This window comes from Capsicum annuum, chromosome 5 (genome assembly GCF_002878395.1).
Source record: "Capsicum annuum cultivar UCD-10X-F1 chromosome 5, UCD10Xv1.1, whole genome shotgun sequence".
Taxonomy (NCBI): domain Eukaryota; kingdom Viridiplantae; phylum Streptophyta; class Magnoliopsida; order Solanales; family Solanaceae; genus Capsicum; species Capsicum annuum.
Window position 1 is genome coordinate 88,645,397 of NC_061115.1, and position 12,793 is coordinate 88,658,189.

The window sequence follows — 12,793 nt, forward strand, 5'->3', positions numbered from 1 at the left end:
AACAAACAACCCACCAGACATATCTCGCTCTACTTGAGCATCAACCAATTAAGCAATAGCATGAGTAGACATATAAAATTTTGCATTAGTCACCTTACCTGAAGAGGACTAGTAGCAATCAGAGGAACTCCAGAACTATCAGGGATAGACCCTAAGATCGAAGTTGAACTCCAGATGTAGGACGTACCCTATAAATATTATCCCTGTATGGGACTGAAGAGTCTCCTTGTGTTCCAGATCGTCAAGGCATGATCAAAAAATTGAACAACCAAGGATTAGAAAAGAATTCCAACACTTGGACTCCAAGATTGAAAATAGCAAACCAAGAAAGTTACACATTCCTAAATATCTTGTAGCCTCTCTCTTATGAGTGTGGCACGCTACACACCCTTAAAAGAGACTCTACCTAACATAGCTTTGTGGACTCCCAATTGACTATGAACCTAAAGCTCTAATACTAACTTGACACGGCCCGACCTGTGGCCCTATCGTAATGGAAATCCTAAGTTAGACCGAGATCGTAGACCACCTCCGTTACCCATCCAAACCTACAGCTGCCTGTCCTGACTTTGCTAAATTTAGAACATATAACAAGAAAGCATAACTAGAGAAGGACTAACTTTGGTGTAGGTCTATTCCTAGAATAGCCCTACCAAGTTATCTCATCTGCCACACCATACCAAACGAATAAGCCAAACTGATACCGTAGATACAACTATAATAAAATATGTTTCATTAATAATTAAATATATAATCCTAAAACAAAAGATGATAGAACAACCTACTATATCGTCAATCGGTATTAGCCCCAATACCAATATCAATGCTAAGGCTGACACCACTATCGACCCTACCTATTCGAATCCATAGTAGTACTATTAAGCCTCTAACCAAAAGAATACCAAAATCCAGATAGGAGATACCCCCAAATATAGCCAAAACCAATATCCATAACTAAGTCAAAGTATGAAATGACATACATGAAATGAAGCCTTTCGAATAGATGGAAGATCACTACTTCAATCAAAATGCTGACCTCGAAGTTCTAATTGCTAAGCAGAGAAAGTGGAATGGTCGGTTCTTTCATTGTGTGGGGATACTCTTCCCGAAGTTAGGTTAGTGGGTGAACGCTAACATGAACTCAGAATAAGGATAAAATAATGTCATTTATTTACCAAAGTAAAAATCATCCATATGTACTCAACCATACATATATATATATAAACATGTCGAGAAAAGAAATTGGGTTTAGCAAGCCATTAAAACCATTAACTGGGCTATGTAGCATTATAATCCTAAACCACCCACGGACTATATGATTTTAGCTCTCCTTACTGAAAGGGCCCAATGGTAAAGTCGGACGACCAGGGAAGAAAAACTGGGATGACTAGTAAATCCCCCAAAATATATAGTGTGCCATCATGCACAAGGTTACTAGGACCAAACCTCATATCGGCAATTATTAGTTTCAAGTTTAGATCCCCCTAGGACTCCACCTTCCATGGCTTTTCTACACATCCCTCCTTTAAGCCTAATTAAAACCATTTTTCAATCAAAACCATTATTCCATTATTATTAACCAAGGCTATTATTAGTGGTATCATCATACCAACAATAACTTGCAAGTACTATCCTTAACCAATCCTTAGGAGATTTCCATATATTCCACATGATTTCCAAGTAACCAAAAGATGGCCACCAAGGCCTTTTCAATCCATTAAAAACTATTTAAACCATTCATATCATTTAGGGTTCCACTACCAAGTTTAAACCATGCATAAGTTCCATTGAAAAACCAATATTATAGTGAAAACATTGTTATAGGAATTTTATTAAACACATTAAGGGCATAGTATTTCCAAAACCAAAGTCCATTACCAAAGAACTATTCCCATGTAACCAATTATCCATAACCACCATTAATATGTGTAAAAAGTATCAAAAAAACATCAGAAAACCATAACCAAGCATTTATAACCAAAACTCCAAAATGATACAACATTACAATCATAAAAACATTGTATAAAATCATGCCTTTTGTTGGAACTAACAATTAGGGAGGAGAACATACCTTAAACCAAGATGATGATAGAGAAAAATCACCAAGAGAAGCCCCAATTTACTCATTAAGATGAAACCCTAGCTTCTTTTGCCCAAGAACTCTAGAGGATTCAAGAGTGTTTTCCAAGTGTCTAAGGATAGAATAATAGGGAAAATAACCTCCCAAGTGCAATATAAATCATGGGACCTTATTTTGGTAAGTGGGAAAATATCCAGAATACTCCCACTTAAGTTGCACAAAATCCTATCACAGAGATACAATTGACCCTCATGAGTTGTATCCTCCCTATACGAGTGGTACCAACCACTTGTGCCCTTAGCCTTCCTTTTGGACCCAACACTGTCGAAGGTACAAAACACCTAAGCCTAATTCATATTCAAGTGTGCGACTAGTACCCATAAACCATACCCCTGGCAGAATAGAATCCAGAAGGTTTGAACACTGACCACCATATGAGTCCTGGGTACCACTCATACCCTGTCTTACGGCTCATGGTGAGGCACTCATGCTCAAATCAAACTTAGGATACCAAGTATTTGTTTAACCTAAGGAAAAATCCTACTAAATTATCCATATCCAACCATATGATTCATACCATTCAAGTCGTATCCATTCTAGTGACCAAAATCTATCCCACCAACCAACACTGGTCAGCATACGACTGGATCATACCATTCATACCTCAAAATATGGATCGTACCCATGAGTTGTATTGGGTCAAGAGACTAGAAATAAAGGAAATTTTCTAAGTTCCAGAAACTAGGGTGTTTCATATAAACAAGTAAAAGCTCAAGAACACAACATTAAAATATCCTAAACTCAATAATTATCTCACCAAGTTGGCAAACTCATGTATATTACTCAATTATGGAGATCATACAAGTCATCTAACTATCATCAAATATGTACCCTCACTATATACCCATATTCACTCACATAGATGAAATTATCACAAGGACAGGTATAAGAATAAAATTATGCTTACCCTCACAAAGAATTAACAGGTTACACATGATGAACCATAGGCTTGTGCTTAGTGTAGTACTCCACTAATATCATAATGTTTGGACTTAGGATCAATCAGCTCTTTAATGGTTGTAATGTAGAATAACGAACGGGTAGGAACTTTTTAGCTAAAAGTAGTAACTAACTTCCCTAAGTGGTTTAACATATCCATGAACATTAAGATATGTCTATTAACAACCAACTCACCACTTCTTTCTATACCCATGTTTTCTTTTGACCTATCTCATTAAGCTCATTCATAGATAATGTAGTGGTAGGATTATTCAGCAACTCAGGATTAAATTTTTGCAAAAACTAGAAAATCTTTTCAATACATAACTACGAACCACAACACATATCAATTTCACAAAACCAATAGTTAATTTTGAGGCCTCAATTTAACCTTTTTTTCTTATTATTTTTCACTTTCCTTTACTTTATTAATTTTCACTTAAAGAACTTAGGATCTTTGGATTAAATTTAGATAAAAAATGGAATAGGCTACATATGAGACTATCAAAGAGTAGGATAATGGCTCAATGGTGATAACTAGGATTATGCACAAGGGTAGGCAACAAAGGGTATGAAACATGGATATCAAAGAAATGCCTTTATCATCTCCTAAACCCACCTTCTTTATTTCACTTTGCATATGTACTAGGCAAGTTATAGTTATCAAATGTAAAAAGGAATACACAAAAACTTTACACCACACATGGAACATGCTCAACTCTAGTAGGATCACCATAGATTCCTTAACCACAATATCACATGAATTTATAATTAAGCGAACAATACATAAGAGTCATAAACTAGAGCCCAGGAGTATCAAAAGTAGTAATTCACATAGACTGCATGATTTTACACATAAAACCTATTTTTATTATGCAATAACACATAGCATCAACATGGACATCTCATTTACCTAATCACAGAAATTTAAAATTTACTCCTAAAAAGAAAAAGGATACTAGGTTTAAGGGGCTCCCCTATTGAAAAGAACCAAAAAGAATAACCATGGGGTAGGTGAAGTATGCACCTACTCAACTGACACCTAGCTAAATAAAATCAAAAAATAAAATCTCTTTGTAATTTTTTAAAATTAGGCAAAAACTAGAAAAACCATAAGAAATTAAGATCCTATAGCATCACTTCACTCTAATCATAGGAAGTTCCCCACCCCACACTTAAAAATCTACTTCATTGATAAAGTTAAATTTAAAAGCAGAGATACAAATACTCCTTGAGTCCTATAGGCCTAGTGCAACACTTTTATTATCAAAAGGATTCGAAGACCCCACACTTAGTCTTTATCATGCTCCGTAGCTTAGGTTTCTGGTACTCAAAGTTTTCATCAACCTGTGACTCACAAAAACAAACACTATGTTAAGTAAAAACTAAAATACAAAAATAAAAATACCTACCTTAACTTGGGTAGCCTCTAAAGCAGTGCCTGATTTAGTGTTGCGACACGAATCAATATCACTACTTAGTCGAATTCCTTCGTTCTCTTCCTCTTACTAAGAGGCTATCTTCTTATTCGTTTCTAGTCTTTTGAGTGTGTAATCTCAAGGTCAATAGCTTTCTCAACAATAGCCTTTTCAGTCTCATCAATCATCATTAGTTTGGGCTTAGGTGGTGGCTCAGGCAACTCAGTAAGACTATATGAATAGGTCTTTAGTGGTACACTTTCTACCACCACACACTTATCCACTACCATCACTATCATAATACACAAATATTTGTAGTGGAAAGGTGGATTTAGTTGATTATAAACTCTAAAAAAACACCTCTTCATCATCAAATCTCATTGTGAGAGTGCCCTCTCTCACATCTATCAACGCTCTTCCCATGGATAAGAATGGACATCCTATAATGGTCGGTACCCTATAATATACATCATAATCTAAACAATAAAATCAGAAGGAATTACAAACTTACCAATCTTTATGAGGATATTCTTCATTATTCCATCAGGCTTTACAATGGTCTTGTTCTCCAATTGCACCATCAAAAGGCATGGACTGGGCTCACCCAACCCAAGAGTTTTGAATATGGATAGAGACATAAAATTTATACTTTCCCCTAAATCACTTAGGGCAGGGACTACTTCACCATAACCAATCTGTATAGGAAGAGTGAAACTCCTTAGGTCCTTAAGCTTCTAAAGCATTTTTTTCACTACCACATAGTTGCACTCATCCATCAATAACACCATCTTAATTTCCTATAGCTTCACATTATTAGTCACCACATCCTTTATGCACTTGGTGTACATAGGAAATCCATATAAAATATCTAATAATGGCAAATTAATGTAATATTCTCTAAATGTATCAATAAACTTGGTAAAACAGGCATCCTCTATGGCTTTGTTAAATCTCTGTGGGAATGCTGGTGGTGAGCTATTATTTACTTATTTAGTAACCCCAAATTATTAGAAACCTTATTTTTGATACATTTTAAAGAGCTCAAGACCATTCACAAGAAGCCAAACTCAGGAGTTGTCAAAACTATAAGGCATGTTTATAAAAATGGACGTGTGTGAGTGTATTTTGAGTCCATCCAAGGGATTGAATATGTTGAAGAGTGAAGAAAAGACTTAAACACTCCAAGACCGTCCCTTCTTCACACTCCAAGGTTGTTTCTTTTCATTAAGGGTGTTTTGGTCATTTTTATTTCATTATGTAATATGCTATAATTAGTCTTCTATCATGTTATTCTTTCCTTAGCTTATTATTATTATTGATATTGAAAGAACATTTCTCTCGTGTGAGATTAGTATCAAAATCGAAATAGGGTAAGTGTGGTTATTCACTTATGTTGATCTTGAGGTGATAGATTTTCCTCTTAGGTTCATGAAAGAGTTTGGTATTATTATTATGGATATTAAGGGTCTTATATTTTGATACACGCTTAGGTTCTTAGGTTTTGTAATGTCGTATATCAAATTACCTATATTTGTCCTTTCTTGCATTTAGCTTGGTGTTGTGCTTATCGTTATCTTGAAATCAGCTTGTGTTTGTTTCCTTAATGTTGTTTTCATCTTGTTTTTGTTTTTCATAGATAGTCTTATATCTCTTGGTATCAAGATCAAGGTTTGATTTTGTTCTAACAAAATCAATCTCGGGATTGTCTTACAAAATCTCACAAAAAAAAGTTGTTTTTGTTTTGTACCTTGGCCGAAACTTTGAACGCAGATCTAGGAGATTTTTGTATTTTTATTTTATTTCTAGTGTTAAACCTTTATTCAGTAACACTAATAGAGTTTAGATTGGAGTTTGAGCTTGAACGTGTGTTGTTGATTTTTGATGTTGAGAAGTCGAAGCTTGAACGTTTCTTGTTAATGTCTTTGTTGAGGATTTGAAGTTGAACATGTATTGTTGTTGTTTGAGGGTTCAACATGAACCTTGGTCTTAAAACTTTACTCATTTCCAAGTTCATATGCTTAGGGTGTAGTTTTGAATGTTCTTGGTGTTTTTAACAATCTTCATATCATGTTGAAGAAGAACCTTTAAAAGTAGTTGTTTGATCTAAAACAAAGTGGAAAAGAGTGTGGTCCCTTGTTTGTCTTGAAAGACATAGTCCCAAGACATCGACAAAAATAAAGGGGACAAGAGGTTTTCAAAAGTTTTGTTTACCAAAAGGGAGAAAATGCATATCCCGAGACATACAAAAGATGAAAGAGGTGTAAGGGCTTTCAAAAAGGTGTCTTACCAAAAAGATACAAGGAAAGTTAAACCTTTTTGAATTAGAAAAAGACTTCAAGTCTTGTTGTTTCCCTTTCAAAGTTTATTCTCACTCATCTTAGTGGGGATTGAACAATTTCAAACTAGAGACAAGAAAATTTTTCAAATTTTAACAAAATTTTAATGTCCAATAGGAGGTTGCCACATCATCAACACTCAAAGATTACCTTAGCCTCAAATTTTGGATTCTGGTTTCTTATCTTTTGTTTCTTTAGTTTCATTTCTTGATTCTAGTACTTATTACCAACTAGTTAATCACCTACTTAGTTGAGAATTAGTTGTTTGAATCTTTTTCTTCGTGTTTGCATTCCTTGTATGCCTTTTACCATTTTGAATCATTGTAGTTTCTTAGCTCAAGTTCAAACAACATTTCTTTGAGTCTTTCAAACAAAAATCCATTTTGAATAAGAGTAGAAATCATCCCTCAACTTCCCATGAAATACAATCCAACTTTCAACACTTGTGAAACCGAGTGTGAGGTATCCAAAGAGAGGAGAGTGTGAGGTTCTTTCTTTTACAACTAAATTGTTTGTTGTTTTACAGGTGTCTTCTTAGGTATAATGAAAACCGAGGGAACATCTCATCAACCCATAGGAAATAATGATATTATTTTTATCTTGTCTTCTATTAAAGCCCTCAACCGAAGCATGGAAAATATACAAATGGATGTGGCTTCGGTGAAAGGGGATATAACATCATTTAGAGGGGAAGTGTCAACAATGAGTGGGAGGTTGGAACATATGGAGAGTCAAAGAAAATCCCTCCCTTCTACTCGTCAACACTACCATGTTTATTCAAGTGGAAATGATCAAAACAGTTCTGGTACCACTACCGTCGAAACCTTACATCTAATTTTCAATCCACCAAGATCACCATAAAATGTCACAAATAAAGCTACCCTTTAACCCCAAAATTAAGATCTCAATAGACCATTTCATTCAAAATCCATCAAGATAATAAAATAAATTAGGAGCGAAATGACACCACTAAACCCAGATCCTCCAACCCAAACTCTACTTAACCAAAGGCCTCATCCCCCATGAAATCTAATTCGACTATTCCAAGGTCCACTTAACCAAAACCAACCTGTCTATGTAGAGGAATATGGTAGAGAGGAACAATACTAGGGATGTGGAGCCTATGATTTTGCCTACATAATGGAAGAAAAGATAAAATATAGACGTATGGATCAAAGAGGATATCGAGGGCATGGAGGAAGATTTGGTCAATGGAAAAAACAAGGGAACCGCCACTAAGATTGGGATGTAGGTATCAATTCCATCAAATTGAGCCTTCCAATCTTCAAAGGTGAGAGTGATCCCAAAGTCTATCTTGCATGGGAGTCCTCTTGTGACAAGATCTTCCAAGTTAATGATTTTTTTAAAGAAAAGAAGTGTTGCTATTCTATAGCTCACTTTGAAGGATATGCCAACACATGGTGGGAGTATGTCAAAAGGTTTGGGAATGATTTGAATGAGGGGAAACCCTCTCTGTTTTATAGGTTGAAGTACCTTATAAGGAAAAGGTACTTACCCAATAGCTATATATATGAACTCCTTGCCAAGTTGTACAATTTGAGGCAAGATAGCAACAGTGGAATGGCTTCCTATGATGAGTTCCAACAATTGATGTTGAAGCTTAATCATCAAGCAGATCAAGTGAGTCATGAAATCATACGTTTCAAGGCCGGATTGAACAAATACATCTCAACACATATGATTCTTTGCAACTTTGACACTATAAATGGTATGTTCCAAGCGGCATTAGATATTGAAAGGTAGATCAAAGATAGATCAGATTACAAGTCTAAGACTCTTCAATAATCGTCGGGTTGGACTAAGAGAAAGTATGTGGCTCAAGCTACCTCAAGTTAGCCGAAGAACAAAGATCAACCATCCAATGCTAAGCAACCTAAGACCATGGCTATCCAAAAGTATCCTCTAAGAAACGAAGGTGACAAGTATCCTACTCCTAATCCTGACGGGTTCCAATGCTTTAAGTGTTAAGGGTGGGGACATAAGGTAAATAAATGTCCAAACCAAAGTAAGGTGATCCTTAGGGAAGGGAAATTATACTATCTAGGAGAAAAGGTGGGAATTGAAACAAGAGAGAATGAGGTCGAGCCTCAAGATGGAGAGTAAGTAGAGAATGGGGTGTAAGAAGAATATGATGAAGAGGACACTTTGCCATAAGATGGTGAGTGTCAAGTTCCAAACTTTATGGTAAGATGATTCCTGGTTAGTAAGGCTTTAGATGATCCAAATCAAAGGAAGAATCTATTCCATACTAAGTCTCTTATCAAAGGAGGTATGTGCATAATTGTTATTGATAGTGGTAGTTGTACTAATGTTGCTACTGCCACCATGGTTGATTTCTTGTAACTACCCCCTACTACACATACTAGTCCTTACAAACTCCAAAAGTTGAATGATCATGGATAATTGAAGGTTAATAGGCAAGTGGCGATTCAGATCAAGGTAGGAGACTACCAAGATGAAGTGCTTTGTAACGTGATTCCTATGTAAGCTTGTCACTTATTATGGGTAGGTTATGGCAATATGATAGGTCTACTAAGGATGATGTAAGAAATAATAGGCAGTCTCTTGAACTCAATGGCCAAAAATTTACACTTTGTTCTCTCTCACCATCTCAAGTGAATGAAGTAATCAATAATTGAGGGAGTTAAAGGAAAAGGGGGGGGGGGGGGGGGAAGGGAACCTGAGAGTGGAAAGGGTGAAGAAACCGAGGGGATGACAACATCAAAGGGTAAGAATACTATGCTAATGCTGGCTAGGAAGAGGGATGTCTTCTTGGAGCATGATGAAACCATACCCATGCTTCTCCTATCCCATGTTTTTAATACTAACCCCTCTACTTCTTCTATTCCCCTTTCTATTTCTTTTGTTTTGCAGAATTTTGAGGATGTATTTCCTAAGGAACTTCCACAAGATTTTGTGCATTGGCCGTAAAATTTACAACTCCAGATATGCACCACAAAAGTCTATAGAGTGTCTATTATTGCCATAAATCTCACACCAAATTGGATTCTACTGCACCATATTAACCTGAGCCTGAGGCTGTTGCTCACCTAACTTCCTGAATTGATTCATTATTTGACTATGCATAGCTAAAGTTGGTGTCTATAGTTGTTATTCTATCAACTTCTATCATACCCACAGCCTTTTACACTGAGATACTTAAGGTATCATCATGTCAATCCAAATTTCTATATGCAACCAAGTTCAATAAGGAGTATAGCTCATCATAAGTCTTCCAAAACATGACCACCTGCAGCTAAATCTAGAAAAATTTTTATGTTATGCTCAGGTGCCTCAAAAAAATTGTGAGCTAGTACCTCATTAGTCTGCTGGTGATGTGGATAGTCCCAAAAAATAGCTTTTAACCTCTCCTAAGCATGAAGCTCAAAATCTGACTGCAAAGTCTCACAGTCTTTCCAGATAGGAAGATATGAATAAGGAACTTCCAGACTAAGTCATCCCAAGTTGTGATTGAACCTTTCATCTCAGTGTTCAACTACTTCTTTGATTCCCCCAAGAGTGAAAAGGGAAAAAGTGTTAGCCTCATATAATCAGTTTACATACTCGTAGGGAAGAATATGTCACTTATCTCTAGAAAGTTTTGTAGGTGGACTTGTGGATCTTCATTTGATAGCCTGATCAATTTTCCACAGTTTTGCAAGAGTTGCACCATGTTCTGCTTTAATTCAAATCTACCTCTAGGTGCCAGTCTACAAATTATGGAGGTCATATTAGTTGAAAGTGAGATTGCCACTTTGCGAAAAGTCCTATGGGCCGGTGGGTCCTCAGCCATAGGAGTAGGAAGATCTTGTTTTTCTAGAATCTGCAGGATATAGTACACAAGTACTGCTTCTCTCCTTTTTTGGTGAAAGCATTGTTCAGGCTCAGGGTATGGTTCAACCAACTCCCTATCCCTTGCCAACTTACTATTCTACTACCTGTGCCTGCAAATTCAGAAGCCAAGATTAAATAAAAAGCACCAAGGAAATGAAAAAGTAAAACTGAAATTACGATAATTGCCAAATTACTAGTCCCCGGCAACGGCACCAAAAACTTGTTGCACCCAAAAGCATATGCAAGTGTGTGTGGTCTCACCAAGTATTTTAATGACCTTTTACAAGCCAAGTATCGATTCCTTAGAGACTTGTGTTATCAACTATCCAAGACTAGTTCACTAATAAGATTAATTTAGTATATACATCTTCTCCGAAGGTAGTGGTATGGACTTCATACATCTTACCCTCCCCAGACCCCATTATATAGGAATACATTGGATTTGTTGTTTTTGAACATAACCACAAGAGTTTGCAAGTAAGAAGTAACCATATACTAAACAATACGATTAAGTAAAGGTTTGAACAATCAATAGGAAAATCCCAGTGTTAAGCACACAAGAAGTCCTCAAAACAAGATGAATTAAGGTCGGATAACAAGTGTTAGGTGCATAAATTCACCTAAGATCAATAAGTAGAAGAGAAAATGGTAACGCCAACTCCAAGCGCTCACTCAATCTCTGAAATTAACTCTACACTAATAGTGAATCAGTGGTGATAATTAGTAATCAGATCTGCACTAAAAAGGTGCAAAAGTGTAATATGAGCACCAAAACCACGGGTACTTAGTAGGCATCATCAACTAACTGAGCTAAATCATGATATAAGTATAATAAGATACTAGAAAACATAAGTTATGTCAAGATAAAAGGGAAAACCTGGAATTAATTGTTGACAATGTTGTACATAAATAAGCAAATACATACGAGATAATAATGTAAGGATCATACCATTACAACTAAAAGATTGGCCCCCATAAGTCAATTAGTGCATAAAAGTAATTAACCCAATGCAGGACCCCATAAACCTGGAGGATATAATCAAGGAAACTAACTACCAAACTTCCAAAGTTTACCAATCATTATGCCATAATCAAGAAAATATCCATCTCATATTACATCTTGAACAATCCTCAGTGTCAACTCAAATCGAAAATCAATGGTATTATCAATATTATCATTAGATTTTATGGACTTGAACCAAAACTTATATCATCAATATTATCGGCAACTGCCAAACTTGAACTAAAACTCAAAATTATAAACTGTTTTAATGAGCCATATTAGTGAGTCATTTCAATAAGCTAAACGCAATAAATTATACCAATAGTTTATAGTTGTAGACCATCCTTTACTCATAATTATAAAGAAGACAAGGAATCATATATGTATGTCTCATCTGTAATTATGTCTATAAGCCATATCATTAGTCATATCCACAAACCATATAAATACTAATATTCACAAGCAATATTACTAAACATATTCAAAATTCATATTAATAAATGTATCTATAGGCCACCCATCTTATCTATAAGCCTTATTCTATCAATGAGCTAAATCATAATTATGATCCATATAACATTCATGAGCCATATTATATATATAGAGAGAAACATATCATATCTATAAGCCACATTTTATCTATATAAGACATCATACCCATGAGTTCTATTATCTACCAACATAAGTCATATTATACCCATGAGTCATATTACATATCTACATAAGTCATATCATACTCACAAGCCATTAACCTTTAACCATACTGATATTTATAACATTAATCATATCAACCATTTTATTAATCATATTTGGAATCCATACCCATAATCACATGCATAAGTCATAAATCACACTTTTAAATTATGCCATTAGTCACACACAAGGGCAGTATCATTAGCAATACTTAGAATTTGTATCCATCCTCCAATATCCAACTACATACTCAATAATTATATTCAATCTCTTCAAGTCAAACCTTTCATTAATAAGAGTATTACATATGTGAATGAGTCTTTGAAGTTATCACAAGTCTTGGCCTAAGGTGGTTCAGAGGGGCCCACTTCTAATCCCTAAGATTCATTTAGGCAACTTGTACTCCAAA